The sequence below is a fragment of the Glycine max genome, chromosome 2 (assembly GCF_000004515.6).
Source record: "Glycine max cultivar Williams 82 chromosome 2, Glycine_max_v4.0, whole genome shotgun sequence".
NCBI lineage: Eukaryota > Viridiplantae > Streptophyta > Magnoliopsida > Fabales > Fabaceae > Glycine > Glycine max.
The window spans coordinates 32049548-32072503 of NC_016089.4; the positions used below are offsets into that span (position 1 = coordinate 32049548).

Consider the following 22956-nt stretch of genomic DNA (forward strand, 5'->3'; position numbering starts at 1 on the left):
ACACATTTCCTAACCTTTGATTTGTCTCTTCGAGGAGAGATCTAACGGTCCAAATGGACGTGTCCTTTTAGTCCTCAGAAGCTTCCAGAAACTTATAAGAAAGAAAATCTTTTCATTTTCCATCTTCACTTTTGTCTCTGAGTTTTATTCCTTTCTTTTTCTTTTCTTCTCCCTTCTTCTGATCATTTCTCTGTTCATCTCCCTTTTCCATCCAGGTATGCTTCTCAACCCCCTTAAATTCTTCATTATGTCTTTTTTTATGGGGGTTCTGAGCGTTCCCACGGGCGTAAGATGCTTCTACTGGAGGTTCATCCAATCGAGGAAAGTTATAATGACAATCCTTCCCACTGTCACAGGGACTTCAATGCTTCTAATGACCATGTTTCCAACATTCCTGTTGGTGGTGTCGTCGCTGTTGAAGAAGGGATTTGCCCAAACTCTAACGTTTGCCTAATCCTCCTCATAATGTCATCAACTTGGACTCAGAGGCTATTATTGTGCAAGTCATAGTACCCCATCCTTTCATTCTTCCTCCTCCATCTAGAAAACCTAGTAAGACCAAAAGATGTTTCCCATGTCATCTTTTCGGGTTACACCTGATTTCAAGCTGAAGTTGGGTCATACTCATCGAGCTCTGTCATGATGATCATTGAGTCTTGCTTAAAGGATGAACATGTTTTTATGCGTGCTTCTCCGAGTGAGACTTCTTTTATGTATATGTACTTCACTCTCTTATCTAATCTTCACCTCACTCTCACTTTTGACAAGTTTGAGGTCAATGTTCTTTGAGAGTTGAATGTCGCCCCTACCTAGTTGCATTTGAATGCTTAGGTGGCCATGTGTGTCTTTAGGGTTTTATGTTATGAGTTTTTCATAATTCCTATAGCTCCTAAATTTCTTCACCATTATAGCATGAAAGAAAATGAAAAGGGTGGTTGGATTTCCCTTACTGGCATTACTGATAAAGGCATCATCGATCCCTTCACCACTTCTTACAAGGATTTCAAGGGTCACTTCTTCCGAGTGTGCCCTGAAGCCCAGTCAAAACTGATTTATCTTACCTGATAGTGGAGCCCTCAATTTCTTTTCTATTAGACCTTTTCCCCCCACCAAAGATATTTGGAAACCTGTTTCATACATGTTTCCTTCTGATCAAGAAGGTATGAATGTACTCTATAGTTTTCAAGGGGTCTTCATTGTAAAACGTTGGTGGATCTCCCCTTTCCCAACACTCCAAAAGAGGACTTGGATCATGAGTTTATTTCATTTAGACTTTTTATTTTCCTTATGATTATGTTTGTTTCTAACCTTTCCTTTCTTCTTTTTTCTACATAGAAATTATGGTCAAGTTACATTACCAATCCATCAAGGCTCAAGCCGAGAAGGCTAAGAGGGCCAAAGTTGAAAAAGGCTTAAGTTGAGAAGAAAAAGAGCAACAAAAAGAGCATCCTAAAGACGATTGGGCTCCTCCTCCTCATCCTACGTCCAGCCCGACTATCGCTATAGCGATTCCAAGTCCTTAAAATGAAAGGCCTTCAACAAGGCCAAGGATAGAGCTAATGCGAATTGCTACTCCTTATGTTATCGAGAGACACCTCCATTTCCTATCTATTAAGGATGCGGTCTCTTCTATGCTCAGCCAATCATACCGGAACATGATGAGGGAAGTTGGTCCCTGGGCATCAATGGGGGATTGCGTAATTCTGAGCTGACAAAATCGAGAAGGTTGACACCAAGTCACAAAAGGCTCTTGCTAAGTGCGTCAAGATCGAGCAAGCTTTGGTTGAAGCTACCAAGGCCAGCGAGACATTGCTGTAATTGGCTGAGGATTCCTGGAAGTCTTTTAAGGATACAAAGACTAAGTTAAAAAAGGCGGAGACCCAGGAGGAGGCTTTGAAGTCCAAGCTCACTACAACCAAGTCTTTTGCTAAAGTTCTCCAAGAAGAGATTAAGTGTCTCAACAAGGAGTTTGCTCTTTTCAAGATGAATGCAGAGAAGGTTGAAGAAAAGTTAAAGAGTGATATCGGCAAAGCTAAGGCCAAGATCCTTAAAACTCATGAAGTCAACTTCTTCAAGGCTACCCGTTAAGCCAAATACTTCTTCAAGGAAGTCGACCTCTCTCTTCGACATCGACAAGGGCATAAATCATGAAGACGAGTTGCTTTCTGAAGCTGAAGTAGAGGGTGCCATTGAAGAGCCTACTCAGCCTGTAACCTAGTAGTTTTAATTTCCTTTTTGTAAAAGGCTTGGACCCGGCCAATCTAATAGGTTCATTTATCTTAATGAATCAACACTTTTTATTCAAAGTGTCGAACTGAGTTTGTTACTTTTTTCATCATCTACTTTATAGGAATTACTTAGTGATATAATCATTGTTAGCCAAATATTTGGATTTAAATAACTCGGTCTATTTCAATCACCTAGCTGAAGAACTTAGTTTCTTTGTTATGCTTTTTAACCAAATAGGTTAAGTTTTTCTCTAATTTCAACTGAGTAACTTCGTTTATTTTGGTCTGTGTTTAGCCAATTGACTTAGTTATTTTAAGTCTTGTGTTTAACCGAGTAACTTTGTTTCTTTGGTCTTTCTTTTAACCAAATAATTAAGTTATCTATAGTATGTATTTTGCAAACTGTGGTTGTCAGTTTATTAGTAAGCCAATTTCTATTTGAACTTCTCTATACCTCTATTTAGGTCTTTTAGTCGAAGAAATCTATCGTTCTACTCAGATCTAACAAGTCAATAATGATGGAAATAATGCTTTTATTCAATGTAAAATTTTGGTGTGCCTCATTAAAATCTCTCTAAACAAAACCTCATGGGAAAAAATGTTAGAGTAGGAAAAAGAGTACATCACCACTTATAAGTTTAACTGTGATAAAATTTAAGATGAGTGAGGTTCCAAGTTCTTGGAATCGCCTTGTCGGATAAGTGCTCTAGTCAGTAGGCTCCGTTTCTGAGTGACTCAGTAACTTTGAAAGGACCTTCCCATTTTTTAGCAAGCTTGCCCTCCTTAGTATCTTTCTGGGCTTCTCTATAGTTTCTCAACACCAAGTTGTCTGAGTAAAAGTTTCTCGGCTTGGCCCAAGTTTTATATCTTTTGTTAGCTCTTTTTTAGTACTACTCGACTCTCATGTGGACTTCTTTGATTGTCTCTTCAACTAAATTGAGTGTTTCACTAAGCATCCCATTATTCTCTTCTACGAAATTCACCCTTCACAATGAGGGTTCTTCGACTTCTACTGGTATAATGGCATTTGATCTGTATGAGTCAAAAGGGAGTCTCACTTGTTTTTGACTATGAAGTGCAATGGTAAGTCCACAAGATGGCAGGAAGCTCTTCATCCCAATTGCCTTTAGCTTTTCCAACTCTCTTTTTACTACTTCAATTATGACCTTGTTGGCTACTTCAGTTTGTCCATTGCTTTGTAGGTGTTCTACTGAAGTTTGTCTATGCTTAATTCCTAAATTTGTAAGAAACTCTTCAAATCCTTTGCCAATGAACTACTTTCCATTATCAGAGATCAAAGTATTAGGAATTTCGAATTGGCATACAATGTTCTTCCAAATGAATTTCTAAACATTGGTTGCTGAAATGGTTGCTACACGCTCGACCTTAATCCACTGTGTGAAATGATCTATACCAACTAGGAGAAACATTACTTGTCCTTTTGTCGGGGGGGAGGGGGGAGGTCCAAGTATGTCTACTCCCCAAGTAGCAAAGGGCCATGGAACCACTATGTTGTGTAATTCTTTAGCAAGTAAGAGAGATATGTTGCCAAATTTTTTGCACTCTTCACATTTCTTCACATATTATGTGTAGTCTCTTCTAATTATCAACCAATAATATCTATCCCTGAGAACTCGGGCAGTCATTGACTAAGATATTGAGTGCATTCCGCAAATGCCTTTATGCATCTTATTCATCATGTACTCACCCTAATCCCAAGTTAGGCACTTCAATAGCAAGGTTGTGAAGTCTCTTTTACATAGGTTTCCTCCCTCTATAACATAGTAGTTGACATTTTTCTTAAGCTTTCTTGTAGTTGTTGAATCTTCTGGGAGTGAGCCTTTTTCTAGAAATACCCAAATTTCAGTCATCCATTCTCGATCGATGGGCGTTACACTTGCCTCCACCTTGTCCATGCTTGGTACTAAGATTGTTTCCTGGATGATTGTTCTATATTGACCTTTCTTATTTGTACTAGTGATCTTTGATAGCAAGTTGTCTCTCTCATTTTTTTTCTCTTACAATGTGTCTAAGCTCAAACTTGGTGAATGTCCCCTTAAGCCAGGTAGCTATGTGGTAATACCTTGTCATTTGAGGATCCTTAGTCTAATAATCTCCATTTAGTTGACCAGTGACAAGTTTGGAGTCACTCCAACACTTCAAGTGCTTGGATCCTACTTCTTTTGCTAATCTCAGGCCGACTAAAAGGGCTTCATACTTGGCTTGATTGTTCATTGTCTCGAACTTGAACTGTAGGGATTGTTGTAGGTTTACTTCATCTGGGCTTTCTAGAATGACTATTTTTAGAGATAGGGGGAGCAACATGAGCAACATGAAGACTTAAGCTTGAAGCTTGAAAAAAATTTGTCTTTTACATGCCCAACTCTCTTGAGTGGCATTTGTATTAGTTGTTATATTGATTGTTGCATCTTATTCCATATCATATCTTTTGTGCATCATGCATCATCATGTGTGAGTGAGAAGAAAATTTCTAAAGTTATAAAATTTCTTCAGAAGGCAAAACCTCTCTATTTTAATCGATTAAAGCCTTATCGCAATTGATTGCATAAGTTGTCTCAAGCTTGCAGAGTTATGTCTCATATCAATTTAATCGATTACAGCCTTATCGTAATCTATTACATAGTTGTTTTTTAGACAATGACTGATTTATTTAGGAGTCTTTGCTTTAATCGATTATCATGTGATATAATTGATTATTTCTCTTTGTATAAGTGCTTTAGAAGTAAACAAGAACACTTTAATCGATTACTTTGAGTATATAATTGATTACATTGTTCTTGAGCTATTTCCAGTTTTTGGGAAGAACACTTTAATCGATTAAAAAGATAATCTAATCGATTACTTCATTGAACTAATTGATTACCTTGTAGATTTGATCAATTACAGTCAGTTATAATTGTTTTCTCTATAAATAGACACCTTATGTTCTCTCTAATAACATAACTTTTTAAGCTTCTAATTGAGCTAGGATCACATGTTGTTATTATTTAAAGAAAGAAGAGAAGAAAAATGCTTAGAAACAGTAACTCACAAATTCAAATTTTTTTATCATGAAGATCGTTTGTAATAAGTGAGTTGTGTTACTTTCTTGAGTTCAAGAATACACCTCCTTTAGTCAAAGCAAGGTTTTGTTGAAAGGATTGATCAGGTTGTATCTATCTTTGACTCTAGTTTTTCGTGTATGGTTTTACACATCTCTTATTTGTGCATGAATTTCTGAAGGCATGCTAGAATAGGTGTTTCTAGTTTAGGCTAAGGGTAGGTTTGTAACACCCTGAAATACTACTAATTATAAATCGAAGTGTAATTGTATTTATCATGTTATTTAACTATATGGTTGACTTGAATGAGTTGAGGTATGGCTTGAATATGTCACGTGTGAATTTCTTGATGTGGATATTGAGTTATATGGAGTTTTGTTGAGCTAAGTTGAAATTATGAGATTTCAAATTTTACCTAAACCTATTTCAGTAAAATTGCGATCCTGGATTCATTAACCGTTGGATCGTCTTCAATTTTGGATGAAGCTTCCTAAGACAACCCTCCACAGTTTGACCGTTGGGATTTCGAAAATAAAAACTTTAGATGTCTCGCTAAGTGTAAGGGACGCACTAAGCGCAATTCCAACCCGAGAGAGAATTACCCTGAGCGAGAATTAGTGCGCTAAGTGCAATTCCAACCCGAGAGGGAATTGCGCTGAGCAAGAATTAGTGCACTAAGTGAGAATTAGTGCAGAGGGAGTTGGGCTCAGTGCGAATTGTCGCACTAAGCGCGAAAAGTGGACTCCCGCTTAGCGAGACGAGCTTGCTAAGCGAGATTTGTAGATTATAAATACATTTTTCAGCGTGAAAAACATGATTTTCCCCTTTCCTCCTCTCCAAATGCCCACCCAAACCTTAACACCTTCTTCTCCACCACCCACGACCACCGGTAGCCACCACGAGCCGTCGTTGCTTGCCGCCGAACCTCACACCAAGAGGAACATTTTAATCGGAGTGGAACTCTCATAACCCACCTCAAGGATTCGGTGGAGAAAACTCCCTCAATCCTTCCTTTTGTAGCTTCTCTGAGGTAATCTTGACTTCTAAGTCTTTCTCTTAGTTAATTTGAGTTTCTCTTAGTGTCTCTTGTGTTTTGGGTATTGTAATAGGGTATTTTTACACTTCCTTTTAAAAACCCTTGAAAATGAGACATTGTAAAAGTTATCTTTTTATAACATTGATGTTATTTTCGTAACCTTCACTGAACCCCGGTCATATTGGCGTGATCAGAATTTTAAAATGATGTCTCCTTTTAGTAGAATCTGAAACACCCCTCAACCCTCTAAGTTTTGACAGGGGTATTTGATTCTGAATATTGTTATTAACCCTGTTTTTTAAATCTATACTAAATTTCCTTCAATTTGGTATATAGAACCTTGCATTTGGACTAATGAACGTGAACGAGAGAGGTCTTTGAGCGATGCAAAGAGGAACTAACATAGTGCTCACAATAGGTGAAGGGAGTTTATTATCATTTACAGTTTTTAATACCATAGTTGGGGGTCAGGGAACCTAACTATGGGGATGTATGCATGTCCCTATTGCATGCTGGTTTTCAAGAAAACAATGTTTTTGACTAATGGGATGTGATATATCTATTATTGATGAATAACATTATTGTTTCTATTATACTTGTATGGTCTGAAGACATGGGGAGTGTGAATCTCAGGCATGAACTATACATGTATGTATATGCGGAATGTGACTTACTAATGATACTATTATTGAGGATATTAATTGATGTTGTCATTGATGATTATGTTGATATGAGTTTATGCTATTATTGATGATTATGTTAATATGATATGATGTTGTTGTTGTTGATAATGTCATTGAAATGAGATGAGGCAATGCTGATGTAGATAATGATATTGAGGTGAGATGTTGATGATATTGAAAATGTGATTGTGATGATGTATGTTGTGTATGTACATGGGGGGTGTAGTGACCTTGTTGGATATCCCTGGTGGAGGAAATAGAGCGTTTAAAGAGTTTTAAGCATCTCTGGAGGGGGTGGCTTATAATGTTTAATTATCCACAGTCAATGCACTAATGGTGCCCATGTTTCATACATTGTATGTTGTGTATGTCCATGGGGGGGTGCAATGACCTTGATGGATATCCCTGGTGGGGGAAAAAGAGTGGTTAAAGAGTTTTAAGCATCTCCCGAGGGGGATGACTTAGAATCTTTAATTATCCACGGTCAGTGCATTGATGGTGTCCATGTTTCATACGTTGTATGTTGTGAATGTACATGGGGGCTGCAGTGACCTTGTTGGATATCTCTGATGGGGGAAATAGAGTGATTAAAGAGTTTTAAGCATCTCTGGAGGGGGATGACTTAGAATCTTTAATTATCCACGGTCAGTGTATTAATGGTGTCCATGTTTCATACTTCATATGATATGGAAATAGTATAAACTTTGTCAGTAAGTACTTGCAGTTTCTCATGAGAAGGAATACTTGTACTTGGGGGCATGTCACTCGGTTTGGAACTCCCTTGAGACTCAGGTTGATCACCGTGGGGGGGGGGGGGAGTTGCTTGTGCACGACAGGGTGACCTCAATACTTACTGGCTAGTTTTCCTAAGTGAGAGTGTCGTGTGGACACGCTTTGGCTATTTCCTTAGGGATGGTACATGTTAGTCGATGAATACGACTAACTTTTGTGTATAAAACCTGTGTATATTGTATCAAACTTTCCCAATTTATGGTTGTTTTGTAATACTATAAGTACTTTTTTTTAAATATAGGTAATAGATAATTTATACTTTTGTTTTGTGCATTTAATAATCAATTTCTCTCAACTTCAAGTTAAATAGACAACTTTGGCAAAGTGTTGTTTTTCACTCTTTCACTAAGCCAAGGTGTTGGCTTAGTGAGTATTCGCTAAGCGCAACCTTCAGTGGCTAAGCGCGAGGAAGAATCCAGAAGAAGATGAGCTATCAAGTTCGCTAAGCACACTGCTCTAGGTCATCAAGTGCACCGCTTCAACTCATCCTCTAAGCGAAACAAGCGCGCTAAGCCAAAATCCACTTATGCGCGCTGATCGAGGCCATACCCGAATCAAATAAATATTAAAATGTAGTAACTAGGAAGTGATCCTAGGTCGTTTCCCAACGAGCAATGATACACCTAATGTTCATAACAGATAGTAGGAAATAGTAACAAATTGGGGGGGGGGGGGGGGGTTGTTTGCTTTTGTAAATTAAACGAGTAAAATTGAATTAGAAATTATCATAATTAAAATACGTTGCTTCCCCTTGATTCATAAGCAAGTCTCTTATCCTAGGTTGCGAGAATTTATCCTTTTTCATTTCAACCACTTAATCCAACCCTAAATTAAATTACTAAGCGAAATTTAACATAAAGCATTCATTATGTGATTAAGCATCACACACACCAATTACTCATAAACGATCATTAAGCATGAACATAAATTAAGCGCAGAGACAATTAATCAAGCACTAAGCATGCATGAATTAATAACAACAAATTCATAGTAATTAGTGAAGAGGAAAAATTGAACAAAATTTAACAGTAATAATAGAACCTCAAAGAGAACTGTGCTTGATCCTCAAGAGAAAACAACACTGCAGACTTAGCCTTCCATTAATCAAATAGAGAACGAAATTTTATTGATAAAACTAAAAGTCTGAACTGGAATTGTAAAAAATGAAAATAAAAGAGAAAGAGAAGAGAGACTAAAACTAAAAACGAAAAATAGAAGAGAGAGAGGAGAGAAGGGCCTAAACTAGAACCTTGGTGCTGTTATATAGTTTTTTCAGCCCTAAAGCTTACAAATCTGTTTTAAATCCAAGCCCATAAGTAAAATCAAATCAAATCTAGATAAGATAAGATAAGATAAGATCTAGATGAAATAATATCTAGATGAGATCAAATCTAAATAATATCTAGATAAGATAAGATCTAATTTTGTAGAATAAATTAGTCTACCCTCTTCAAGTCCAAGCCTAATTCTGGATTCAAGCCCAATGCTTCATTAATTCCTAAAACTAGATTAAAAACATCAAATTAGCTGAATGGGCCCAAATAATAAAACTACCTCATAAATTTGACAATTAAGACTAATCAGTATTTAAAATGGTGCGAAAAGGGTTAAGAAATAGGAGAAAATAATGGCACAACAAACCCCCCCCCCCCCCCATATTTAGCCTTTTGCACTCCTGGGCAAAATGAAATAAAGAACAAAATCCAAGGATATCAAAGAGAGACAAACAAAAACATTTACATATTTCTCAATGAACATCAAGGAATGAAAGGAATGGGTAACATCTAACATGAAGAAATCCAAAGAGTCAAGACATTCGTGAAAATCATCCAAGTAACCCAATCATGGCAAAATAGTTAATCAACTCAATAATGAAAAATGATTAAGCCTCACAAGATATACACTCTATCTCTCAAGTGTCTAGGCTACTGTGTAACATCCTGGAAATTTCTACCCGGAATTTTTCAAAACGATGTATTTTGAATGATTATATATATATATATATATATATATGTATTATTCAGTGTATATGCCTATATGTTCTTGGTAGAAGTAGGAATAGTGGGGGCAAGATACGCGGGTTAGGCTAATTAAGGAAGAGAAATCCATAACTGGGAGGTTGTGGGTTAATTCTTAATTTTGATATATATATTGCCTACTTTCAAAAACTGGCCCCGACGAACACAAAGAAACGCGAGGAACTGGAACCAGAGGAACGGCACGCAAACCGAGGCAGGATTTTAGCGTTTCAAAGGTCAGATTTTCCTCACTTATGTGGCTGAGTATGGGTCACAATCCAAAGAGAAAGTGGGCCCTTTTTGCTCCACTCAAATGGAGACATGTGGCATTGCTTAAATAAAATAATAGAAAAAGAGAAAACCCTTTATTTAAAACCAAAAAAAAAGCTGTTCTCTCTCCTCACTCAGCCAAAAGAAAGAAGTTCAGAAGCCTTTTCTCTCCCTCTCTCACGTAGCTTTCTCTCTTCTTCATCCACCATTGAAGCTCCACACAAAGCTTCAACCTTTGGTGCCCATTTCCGCTCCAAATCGCAAAAGGAGGGCATTTCCGGAGTCGTGAAGTGCGTGGCTACGAGTGGGACTTCGAAACTTCAGGTTTGGGTGGACTTCTTTCTCCTTTGATTTTCGTGGGTATGGGGTTTTGGGAGATATGATGGGTAGATTTGTTAGTTTTCTGCTGTGTGATGATTATTTGTGAAGACATTTGTTGAAAGCTTGTTGAAAATCGCCATGTTGGATGAGTTAAACATACCCATTCTGTTTTAGGGTTTTTTTGATGATGTTTGTGATGTTTATATGCTGAAATTGCTGATGGAAAACTGTTAGAGATGAAGGGTAGAACTAACCTAGGGTTAGAAAGTGAGAATGTGATGTTATGAGTGAAAAAAAGAGTGAGGCTTTGAGGGTTGAAAGGCTAAGTCTGAATTCTGTGGTAAATGGAGGTTAAAGTGAGTTAATACTAGCTTGAAATGTCATTTAGGACTTGGGAGAAAGCTTGGACTGTGCTAGAGAGAAAAACAAATGATCAAAGTGAATAAAGAGCCATTTCTAGGGCAAAATTGGGTGTTGAAGAGTCAAATTTTGATTCGGTGGAATTTTAGGTGTAAATTCAGTTTGAGCAAGTTTAGATTGAGGTTATGGATTTGTGTGAGGTGAGAGTTTGCTCCAAAATTACCTCATTCTCAATTTCACTTTTCAAACCTTGAAAATCCATTAAAATGAGGGGTTTTGGACACCTAGATTTTGTGTTGTTGTGGTTTGAAGCTTGACTTTGGTTTAGACATGATTGATACATGATTTGGGACTTGTAGGATTTGATTTGGGCAAGATCGGATGAGGGGAAGTGTGGTTTTCGAAATATGCTCTTTGTGCAGATTTTGCTGTAAAATTGTGCAGCAGAATTTTGCACAAGTGCAGAAAAATCCATGTATTTGCTGGTTGTGGAAAGAGTAATGTAGAATGAGTTCTGGATGTTTGCTAGTAGATCCCAACGGTCAAAATGTAGGCTTATGTACTATAGACTTCCAGTAAAATTTTGGAGTCGATCCAACGGTTAACGAATTGGATTGAAGGAATTGTTACTGAGGTCTTTAAGTGAGAAAAGCTGTGATTTGGTTGGTGTTTTGGCAGAGTTTTCTGCCTTTGCTCTGTTTTGCTTGGCTGTGATAGCTTGTGATGTTTGAATGTTGTTTTTCTTGGATGTTGTGGAAGCTTGGGAGGATTGATGGGGACCCGGTGTTGAGAGAAACGAGGATATGGGCTACGTGGGAGTACGTGAGCTCAGTTGGAGGTGGGCAACAGGGGATGGTGGGTTTATGCGCGCTTTGTGGATGTGGAAAACTTGTTGTGCACCATCGCCCGACCGCCACCTAGTACCACATGTGATGGGTACCCCATAATCCTACAAGCTTGAGATGAGGAAGGGTTGAAGGGTGAAACTTCCTGCTTTTATTGTTGACCACAGAGTGGTACCTGGAGATATGTCGCGGGGGTCAGGAGACCTTGGGGACGTCAGGTGGGGTGCTATTGCCCAAAACCAAGCTTGACCAATCCCGACCCAACCCGGGCATAGTCGGTCAGTGAGAACCTGTGATGTACCTAAACAGGCGAGCTCCTGGCAGTCAACAGATAAAAGGAACAAAGACCACAAAGCAAGGAGGCTTGTGGTGGCTGGCCAGCTGTGAACTTTGATTGGTATGTGAGGTATGGTCTCTGGTAATCGATTACCAAGGGTGGGTAATCGATTACAAGGCTTAAAAATGAAGACAGGAGGCCAAGATGGTCTCTGGTAATCGATTACCACGGGGTGTAATCGATTACCAGGCTTGAAAACGAGGTCAGGAAGCCATGAGGGCTTCTGGTAATCGATTACCAAGGGAGTGTAATCGATTACCAGGCTTAGAAAGGGGACTGGAACATTGTGGAGGCCTCTGGTAATCGATTACCAGCCTGTGTAATCGATTACACAGAGGGATGGGTCACTGGTAATCGATTACCAGGTATGTGTAATCGATTACACAGTGCATTTTTGCATATTTCATGTCCTGAGGCTGTGTAAGTCAAGTTTAGCCTCTGGTAATCGATTACCAAGGCTGTGTAATCGATTACCAGAGATGAAAAGCCTTAAGATACTCCTTTTAATTGCATGTAGTGGTTATGAAACGTATTGTGCGGCGGCACAGTTAGATTCTTGTGAAAGAGTCTACCCCTTTCTTTTCTTTCTTGTAGATCGTGATGGCGGCGCAGCTAATCCGTGAACGAGTAGAGATGGAGTGCCTAGAGGGAGCTTGGGAGACCCTCGAAGGCAACACGAGGTGCCGATTTCGGGGCACCATTCGATTCACGGCTACTTCTTTGGTGCATCCAGATGAACCTGCACGGACGCTTCAGCGCACGGTGGAGTGGACAGCTCCTTGGATTAGTTTTGTATATTTTTTAGGGTGGGCATATCTAGGACTGACTGTTAGGTTTACTCTTTTGTTTTTGTATGGGTAGACCTGATGTATAGGAATTTGATAATTGTATACATGTGGCTGAAGCCACCACTATGGACACCTTTGCTCTGGATGACACTATATATTTTGTAAAACTCCCATATTTTGGACAGCTTTAAATGATGAACGCATTTATGATCGATCTGGTTATTTGAAAAGAAAGCATTAGCAACTTTATTTGTAAAAGAGTTTATCGACCGTATTTTATTCTTTTATTTTCACGTGACGACCTAAAGTAATGGCTGGTACATTCTTCCTTTTGAAAAAGCAAAATAGTTTAGAGATTATGAGCGGTAAGAAAGAAATGACTCCGAATAGAGTTGTGAACTGGCCATTCAGGACTCTATAGTGAGGATTTTCCTTCTAAACCTTGTTTTGGTGAAAAGAGAAAGAAATGAAAAAGAAAAAAAAAATTTACCATGGTTTTTGTTAATTAAATCATTACTACTAAACCAGTCATTATTTTGGGGACGCCACATACTGTATACTCTCGAAGCACCCATGAATACAAACACCACATAGACTTGGCAAAATTCTAAAATTGACAAACGACTTGACAACACATGCATATGAGGATCAAAAGGCCTTTAAAGGTTGTAATGGGGCCAAGGACAAGGTAGGAAAAAAATATGGAATAAGTAGTTAAATCCCAAAGGAATAGAGGAGCAATGGGGAATAAGTGAAAATTAAGCACAAGTAGTAAACCCAAACCCTCTAATATCAACAAAATCAACCAAGGCTCCCAAATCAAGTTCTCATATCAAGACCTTATTTATTCAACTTCACTTCTTTTCTTCTTCTTCTTCTTTTTTTTGAATAGTACGAAATTGCAGAATTTGCAGCAACTGAATTTTTTTGATTTTTTTTAATTAAATAGTACGAAATTGAAGATTAAAGGAAGAACTAGGCAATATATATATACATCAAGAATGGCCAAAATAAAACATTAAGCATGGCCAAAAATCATATCTTCTAATGAAACATACCCCCCACACTTATTCCCAAAACAATTCCAAAGCTACAAAATTCCTTAAGGGTAAGGTGATATCATGGTTTTTCACTTAAGGCTTGTAATGAGCTTCAAAACAAAGAAAGGGGAAAATAGGCTCAAAGGGGCTATCAAAGGAATTAATTCAAGGTAAGTCCATTTGGCTAGAAGCATCAACAAGAATCAAGCCAAAGCTATTGTGCAAGCAATCAATGGGGCAAAACACACCAAAAGATTATGATGATGGATGGCTCGAATTCTCACAAAGGTAAACTTATCACTTTCAAATTGAGCTTTCAAAACTATCATGACATGTAAAGGAAAAACAAGGATTTCAAGTCACAAAATGTCAAGAGACTTTTATTTTCAGAACAATTACCCATTACTTGAACATATCCTATAATTCAAAGACAAACATGCAAATTTAACACAACAAAACTAACAAAATTAAACTAGAACCCAACAAAACTAACAAAATTAAACTAATTTAACACAACTAACAAAACCAAAACCAAAGAACACACTCCCCCCCCCCCCCCCATACTTAAACAACACATTGTCGTCAATGTGGCACAATTAAAAGATTAAAAGCAATTAAACCACCAAATAGAATCAGACAAATGTAATAAAAGTAAAGAAGGAGATAGGAAAGAAAAACTCCCGAAGTCATGGTAGAGGAAGAGTAGGGTGGAGTAAGGAAGTCTCTTCCACCACTACGTCCACTAAAGAAGGGTTTGTGAGGAATGGCTTAAGTCGGTGTCCATTGACCTTGAAGCTCTTGTTTGTGGAGTCGCTTTTGATCTCAACTGTACCATAAGGAAAAACATTAGTAACAACAAAAGGACCAATCCACTTAGACCTCAACTTACCACTCATGAGTCCAAGCTTAGAATTATACAATAACACTTTTTGCCCAACCATGAAGTTCTTCTTAATTATCATGCTATCATGGAACTTCTTGGTCTTTTCTTTGTAGAACTTGGCATTCTCATAGGCTTCTAGGCGGATCTCATCTAACTCACTCAGTTGCAACTTTCTTTCCTCACCAGCTTGATCCATAGAGAAGTTGCAGGTCTTCACTGCCCAGTATGCTTTGTGCTTAATCTCCACTTGAAGCCTTTCCAAAGACAACCCGATAAGGAGACATTCCTATGGGTGCTTTGTAGGCAGTCCTATGTGCCCAAAGAGCATCATCTAGCCTGGTACTCCAATCTTTCCTGCTTGGTTACACAATCTTCTCTAAAATTCTCTTAATCTCCCTGTTAGAAATTTGTACCTGTCCATTGGTTTGGGGGTGGTATGGTGTGGATACCCTGTGGACAACCCCATACTTTTTAAGCAAGGCATGCATTGATTTGTTGCAAAAATGGGTTCCTTGATCACTAATGATTGCTTTAGGTACTCCAAACCTGCAAAACAGATTAGATCTGACAAAATCTACGACAACCTTAGCATCATTAGTTCTAGTGGGCTTGGCTTCCACCCATTTTGAAACATAATCAACTGCAAGGAGAATGTAAACATAACCAAAAGATACAGGAAAAGGGCCCATGATATCTATACCCCAGACATCAAACACCTCATAGAATAGCATAGGTTGCTGAGACATTTGTTGTCGCCATGTAAGTGCATTTCCTGCTCTCTGACGCTGCTCACAAGTGCTACAAATCTTCCACGCATCTTTAAAGATGGTGGGCCAATAAAAGCCACAGTCAAGCACTTTGCGGGCTGTCCTTTGAACACCCAGACGACCTCCCGGTGCGGAAGAATGACAGAACTGCAGGACTGAGTCAGTCTCATGATTTGGAATGCATCGTCTAATGACTTGATCACTGCACAATTTCCACAAGTAGGGGTCATCCCAAATAAAATGCTTAGCATCACTTTTAATTTTATATTTTTGGGCCTTAGATGCTAAGGGAGGAAAAACAGAAGCAACTAAATAATTGACAATGTTAGCAAACCAGGGAGTAGAAAGAGAATCAGAAATACTATACAATATATATAAATGATCATTCGAGAAATCATCCCGAATGGGTGAGTCCTCATCAGACACATGTTTGATCCGACTCAAATGATCAACAACTAAATTTTGTGCTCCGTTCCTATCACGGATCTCCAAGTCAAATTCTTGGAGCCAGAGCATCCATCGGATCAACCTAGGCTTTGAATCAGCCTTCTGCAACAAGTACTTTAAAGCTGCATGGTCAGTATAAACAATAATGCGAGTACCAAGCAAATTAGAACGAAATTTTTCAAGAGCAAAAACTATGGCTAGTAGCTCTTTCTCAGTAGTAGTATAATTTGCTTGGGCAAAATCTAAAGTCCTAGAAGCATAATATATCACCCTAGGCAATTTATCAATTTTCTGAGCAAGGACAGCCCCCAATGCATAATTTGATGCATCACACATAAGCTCAAAAGGGGTTGTCCAGTCGGGTGCCTGGATGATGGGGGTGGTAGTCAGTGCTCTTTTGAGGCAATCAAAAGCCTCTTTGCATTTATCATTAAAGTCAAACTCTACCTCCTTTTGCAACAAGTTGGATAGTGGAAGGGCTACTTTGCTAAAATCTCTTATAAAGCGCCTGTAGAATCCTGCATGACCAAGAAAAGATTGCACCTCTCGCACGCAAGAGGGGTAAGGCAATTGTGAAATAACAGAAATTTTTGCAAGATCTACTTCAATGCCCTTATTGGAAATAATGTGGCCTAAAACTATACCTTGCTCAACCATAAAATGACATTTTTCAAAATTTAGAACAAGGTTAGTTTCAGTGCATCTATTCAAAACCTTTTCTAGACTATCCAAACAAACATCAAAAGAGGATCCATATACAGTGAAATCATCCATAAACACCTCTATGCAATTTTCTAAAAAATCACTAAAAATACTAATCATGCACCGCTGGAAGGTACCAGGGGCATTGCACAGGCCGAAAGGCATCCTCCTATAGGCAAAAGTGCCGAAGGGGCAGGTGAATGTGGTTTTTTCTTGATCCTCAGGAGCAATAGTGATTTGTATATAACTAGAAAAACCATCAAGGAAACAGTAGTGAGATTTACCTGCCAGGCGTTCAAGCATCTGGTCAATGAATGTCAGTGGAAAATGGTCCTTTTTGGTAACCTGGTTCAGCCTCCTATAGTCGATGCATACTCTCCAACTATTCTGCACTCGAGTAGGAATCAGCTCATCCTTCTCATTTTTTATCACGGCGAGGCCGGTTTTCTTTGGAACTACCTGGACGGGACTCACCCATTGGCTGTCAGAGATAGGATAAATGATTCCATCTTGTAAAAGCTTTGTTACCTCCTCTTCACTACATCAAGAATCACCGGGTTGAGTCTTCTCTCTGGTTGTCTTTCTGGTTTAGCCCCATCTTCTAAATTTATTCGATGCATACATGTCGATGGGCTAATACCAGGAATGTCCGCCAGGTTCCAGCCTATAGCCTTCTTATGCTTCTTGAGAACTGATAACAACTTCTCCTCTTGCTGATCAACAAGGGAGGCATATATAATTACTGGAAAACTTTTGCTATCATCCAAGTAAGCATATTTTAAATTTGATGGCAAAGGCTTCAATTCTGGTGTGGATGGCTGGATAGTGGTAGAAAGATATGGTTTCTCAGCCTGTACCTTATAAAGAAAGTCAGAAGTATGTGTACTTCCTGAAACATGGTTAGTTCTATCTGACTTTATAAAATCAATCTCAAGAGGTAAAACATCAGAAGACATGTAATCAATATCAAATCCAGATTCACTCTCAGCATCAAATTCAGACATATGATCAAGTACAAATTCAGATTCAATGCATGAAGAGTGATAGGCAGGTAGATTAGAATGAAGATCAATCATGTATTCATCAACAATAAGGTCAATTATTTTAACACGAAATACAGAAAGATCTTCAGATGGGTGTTTCATAGCATCACGAATATTAAAATGAACAGTTATATCACTAAACTCCATAGATAGTGTGCCTACATATACATCTATCTTAGCTCTAGCAGTTTTCATAAAAGGTCTGCCTAGAATGATGGAAACTGATCCTTTAGAAAATTCCTCCTCCATATTTAAAATATAAAAATCAATAGGGAAAATCAGCTCACCAACTCTAACTAAGACATCCTCTATGAAACCAGTAGGATAGGCAACACTTCTATTAGCTAAATGAATTACCACATCAGTTGACTGCAAAGGACCTAGAGATAGAGAATTAAAAATAGACAGAGGCATAACACTAACAGAAGCTCCTAAATCTAGCATGGCATTGTCAAACTTATTGTTCCCTATAATACAAGGTATGCTGAATGTACCTGGATCTTTACATTTTTTAGGGATTTGGGGAACAGATTTACCAATCAATGCGAAGACATTTCTGCCCATACTAATTCTTTCACTTCCTTTAAGCTTCCGCTTATTAATGCACAACTCCTTCAAGAATTTAGCATATCTTGGAATTTGCTTTATTGCATCCAGCAGAGGTATGTTTACCTCTACTTTCCTAAATGTTTCCAAGATCTCCTTCTCTGCCTCTTCCATTTTTTGTTGAAAATTTCTCTTAGAGGGAATGGAAGAGGGATATGCTGCTTCTCTTTAGATTCACCTGCATAGAAATTGTTAGGCAACTTACTCTTTAAATTTTTGTCATCATCTTTTTCTGGAGTAGAGTGAGGTTGGGCAGGTTCATTAGCGGATGAGGAAGATGCTACTGGTTGAGGTCCTTGACACTGCTTTCCTGACCTCAATGTAATGGCACTCACATTTTTGGGATTCTGGACAGATTGAGAAGGTAATCTATCAGAATTCTGGGACTGTTGTTGATTTAACTGTGTAGCCAACTGTCCCATCTGATTAGTTAAGCTCTAAATGGAGGCTCTGGTCTCTTGTTGAAATTGCATGTTTTGCATAGTCATTTGCCTCACAAGTTCTTCAAGGGAAGGTTGCGGAAGAGCCTCAACTGTTTGCTGTTTCTGGGGCTGTTGTTGTTGTTGTTGTTGTTGCTGTTGCTGCTGGATAGGTGGAGGAACGTATGGTCTGCTTAGGCTAGCAGCATTTTGAAAATAAGGTTGTTGTTGCTGCTGTTGTGAAGGATTCGACCATCTAAGGTTGGGATGATTCCTCCACCCGGGATTGTACCTGTTGCTGGAATGGTCATAATTATTCTGTTGTGGCTGATTTTGCTGCTGAGGTTGAGGAGGTCTGTTGTAGATGTTTGCAGCATAAGCTTCAGGCTGTTCAATTGCTTCAGATTGTTGCATAGAAGGGCAAAGGTCTGTGTGGTGGTCGGCAGAGGAGCATAAACCACCGAGTCTGGCGACAGGTGCAGATTTTTTATTCATGGCCAGTTGGGTTACCAGGTTAACCAAGGCATCTAGTTTACCTTCAAGCTTCTTAGTCTCACCTGATGAAGATGAATTCGTGGCTACTTCATGCACTCCTCTAATGACAATAGCATCATTTCTAGCACTGAATTGCTGGGAGTTGGAAGCCATCTTCTCAATTAAATTTCTGGCTTCAACAGGGGTCATGTCTCCAAGGGCTCCACCACTGGCAGCATCTATCATACTTATCTCCATGTTGCTGAGTCCTTCATAAAAATATTGGAGAAGAAGCTGCTCTGAAATCTGGTGGTGAGGGCAACTGGCACATAATTTTTAAAATCTCTCCCAGTATTCATATAGGCTCTCTCCATTGAGTTGTCTAATACTTGAAATATCCTTTCTGATGGTCGGGGTCCTAGAAGCAGGGAAAATTTTTTCTATGAATACTCTCTTGAGGTCATCCCAGCTCGTGATGGACCTTGGAGCAAGGTAATATAACCAGCCCTTTGCCACTCCCTCTAAAGAATGAGGAAAGGCCTTCAGAAATATCTGATCCTCCTGGACATCTAGTGGTTTCATGGTGGAGCAAACAATATGGAATTCTTTCAGATGCTTGTGTGGGTCTTCACCTGCAAGGCCATGAAACTTTGGAAGCAAATGGATCAGTCCAGTTTTAAGAACATATGGGACATCCTCATGAGGGTATTGGATGCACAAGCTTTCGTAGGTGAAATTAGGTGCAACCATTTCCCTTAGAGTCTTCTCACGGGGTGGAGGTTGTGCCATGTTCTCAGAATATTCAAAATCAGAATGCTCAAAACTATAATGCTCAAAATCACCAATAACAGAATGCTCAGGATGCTCAAAAGGTACTAAATGATGTCTAAATAATCTATGAAATGTCCTATCTATCTCAGGATCAAATGGTTGTAAGTCAGATGGATTGCCTTCAGTCATACACTAAATTCAGCATGCACAATTAGTTGCCTTCTTATGCAAGTAACAGTGTAGGTTTGAACTACAACTACCATTAAATGATATCCAAATGACTTTAAATTTTGTGAGAAACCTTATAAAATGATGAGAAGATAGCACAAAAAATTTCAAACGAAAATTCAAAGTCTAACTATATAAACTAAAAATGATAAGTTAAGAAAAATAAGAGAATAATACTTGGAAAATAATTTTTTTTATAGAATCACTTTTTTGGATGATGGAGACATCAGCCAGCCTATGGCAGGCTGCCATGGCGTAAGAAATTTTTTTCTACCCCAAATACATACATAATAATTGTGATTCTGATAACCGGAGCAAAAGTTATGACCGTTTGAAGTTTTGAAAAAAATCAAATTTGCTACTTTTTTGGAACTTCCAAATCTGACCAAACAAAAGGCTCTAGCTATTTTTCCCACAAAATATAGACTAAAAGAAGTTACCACAAAAAAATTCAGCCAAAAATAACAACTCTAGCTACTAAAACAAAAAAATCCAAAATAATTCAGCAAGGGTGGTCGCTAAAATCCGTCGCTACATGATTTCCACTACTACTCTGTTTTGCCGCAAGCAAAAGTGGTCGTTAAATTCATCGCAAATATTCACAGCAAAACACCCAAAACTGAAACAGGGGAAACGCTTAACAGAAAAACTAAAACAGAACACACACTAAACAAAATACCTAGACACTAAACAATACTAACACACACACTAACACAACACTAACAATTAAACATAAAACACAAAAGAATTAAACACTAACACGACACTATCTGTTATGAACCTTTGGACACTGCTCCCCGGCAACGGTGCCAAATTTGATCGAGGCCGTACCCAAATCAAATAAATATTAAAATGTAGTAACTAGGAAGTGATCCTAGGTCATTTCCCAATGAGCAATGATACACCAAATGTTCATAACAGATAGTAGGAAATAGTAACAAATTGGGGGGGGGGGGGGGGGTGGTTGTTTGCTTTTGTAAATTAAACAGCGAGTAAAATTGAATTAGAAATTATCAGAATTTATCCTTTATCAGTTCAACCACTTAATCCAACCCTAAATTAAATTACTAAGCGAAATTTAACATAAAGCATCACACACACCAATTACACATAAATGATCATTAAGCATGAACGTAAATTAAGCGCAGAGACAATTAATCAAAGCACTAAGCATGCATGAATTAATAGCAACAAATTCAGAGTAATTAGTGAAGAGGAAAAACTGAACAGAATTTAACAGTAATAATAGAACCTCAAAGAGAACTGTGCTTGATCCTCAAGAGAAAACAACGCTGCGGACTTAGCCTTCCATTAATCAAATAGAGAATGAAATTTTATTGATAAAACTAAAAGTCTGAACTGGAATTGTAAAAAACGAAAATAAAAGAGAAAGAGAAGAAAGACTAAAACTAAAAACAAAAAATAGAGGAGAGAGAGGAGAGAAGGGCCTACACTAGAACCTTGGTGTTGTTATATAGTTTTTTCAGCCCCAAAGCTTATAAATCTGTTTTAAATCCAAACCCATAAGTAAAATCAAATCAAATCTAGATAAGATAAGATAAAATCTAGATGAAATAATATCTAGATGAGATCAAATCTAAATAATATCTAGATAAGATAAGATCTAATTTTGTAGAATAAATTAGTCTGCCCTCTTCAAGTCCAAGCCCAATTCTTGATTCAAGCCCAATGCTTCATTAATTCCTGAAATTAGATTAAAAACATCAAATTAGTTGAATGGGCCCAAATAATAAAACTACTTCATAAATTTGACAATTAAGACTAATCAGTATTTAAAATGGTGCAAAAAGGGTTAAGAAATAGGAGAAAATAATGGCACATCACGCGCTAAGCAATCTAGATCTGCGCTAAGCGCACGAGCACGAACAAGGCCACCTATTTAAGCCTGAAATCAGATTTGCAAAAGGAGTTTGGCATTGCTCTTGAAGAAGCCTCTGCATGCATGAGAGTCTGACCTTGGCTTGAAGCTTTTGCATGTTTAGGAAGTTCTAGAGAGAGAAAGGTCTTAGTTCCAGAGAGTTTTGAGAGATTTTGTTGTGTGAAGATCTGCAGAGACACGAGTTCGAAGCGGAAGCCGTTTTGAGAGATTGAGATGAGTTTGTGAGTGATTGTGAGATCCTAGAGGTGAAGGAGACATCCTCACCACTTGTGTTTTTGCAGTCTTTCATCTTGTTCTTCTCTTTGTTGTAAAGGAGGTTTCCGGACGATGGAAAGCTAAATCCTCTGTTGGATCTTCCCTGTAGGTTCCTTATGTAAATATATTTCTATCTATGTAATGATGTTTTGTGTGTTCTCTGTGCTATCTGCTTTTTATTCCAGTGTGCTTTTACCTTGATCACGTAGATGCATGCTTTGTTAGGGTCATTCAACAGTGGGAACTGGTCTGATTCTAAAGTCCTTGATAGTACGGGACTAAGTTGTTGTGCTATCACAAGGAATCGGGGTACAAGAACTTAGTTGTGTATGTGTGTCTTAATGCGGTCTTGGTTGAGTTTAGTCTTACAAGAGGAATCTGCGGACGAGGCTTGATCAGGACTAGGCTAGGCTATCATGACGAATCGAGGTCTAGCAGCCCAAGAGACAACATAGGAGCGCATAAGCATTGTTAAATAGAGAACATCCTTTTTAGCATCAGGAACCTATGAGGAAGACCAAAGCATTCTCTACTTGTCTTTACACAGTATTTCTCTTGCATGATTTTCTTTCTTTTTGCCTAGATAGTTTAAATGCCTGTTCATAACCACAGTCATATTTTCATACTAGAAGCCTATTTATCGAAATAGCTTGCCAGATAACACAAGTTCCCTGAGAGTTT

At 38.3% G+C, this 22956-nt stretch overlaps 1 non-coding gene across 1 annotated transcript; it reads left to right on the forward strand.

The window, feature by feature from the left end:
* The first annotated feature begins 19425 nt into the window (after positions 1 to 19425).
* Positions 19426 to 19532, forward strand: LOC113001009 (small nucleolar RNA R71). The gene has a single exon (XR_003266321.1). It is a non-coding gene; the product is annotated as a small nucleolar RNA R71 (small nucleolar RNA).
* Positions 19533 to 22956: the final 3424 nt, after the last annotated feature.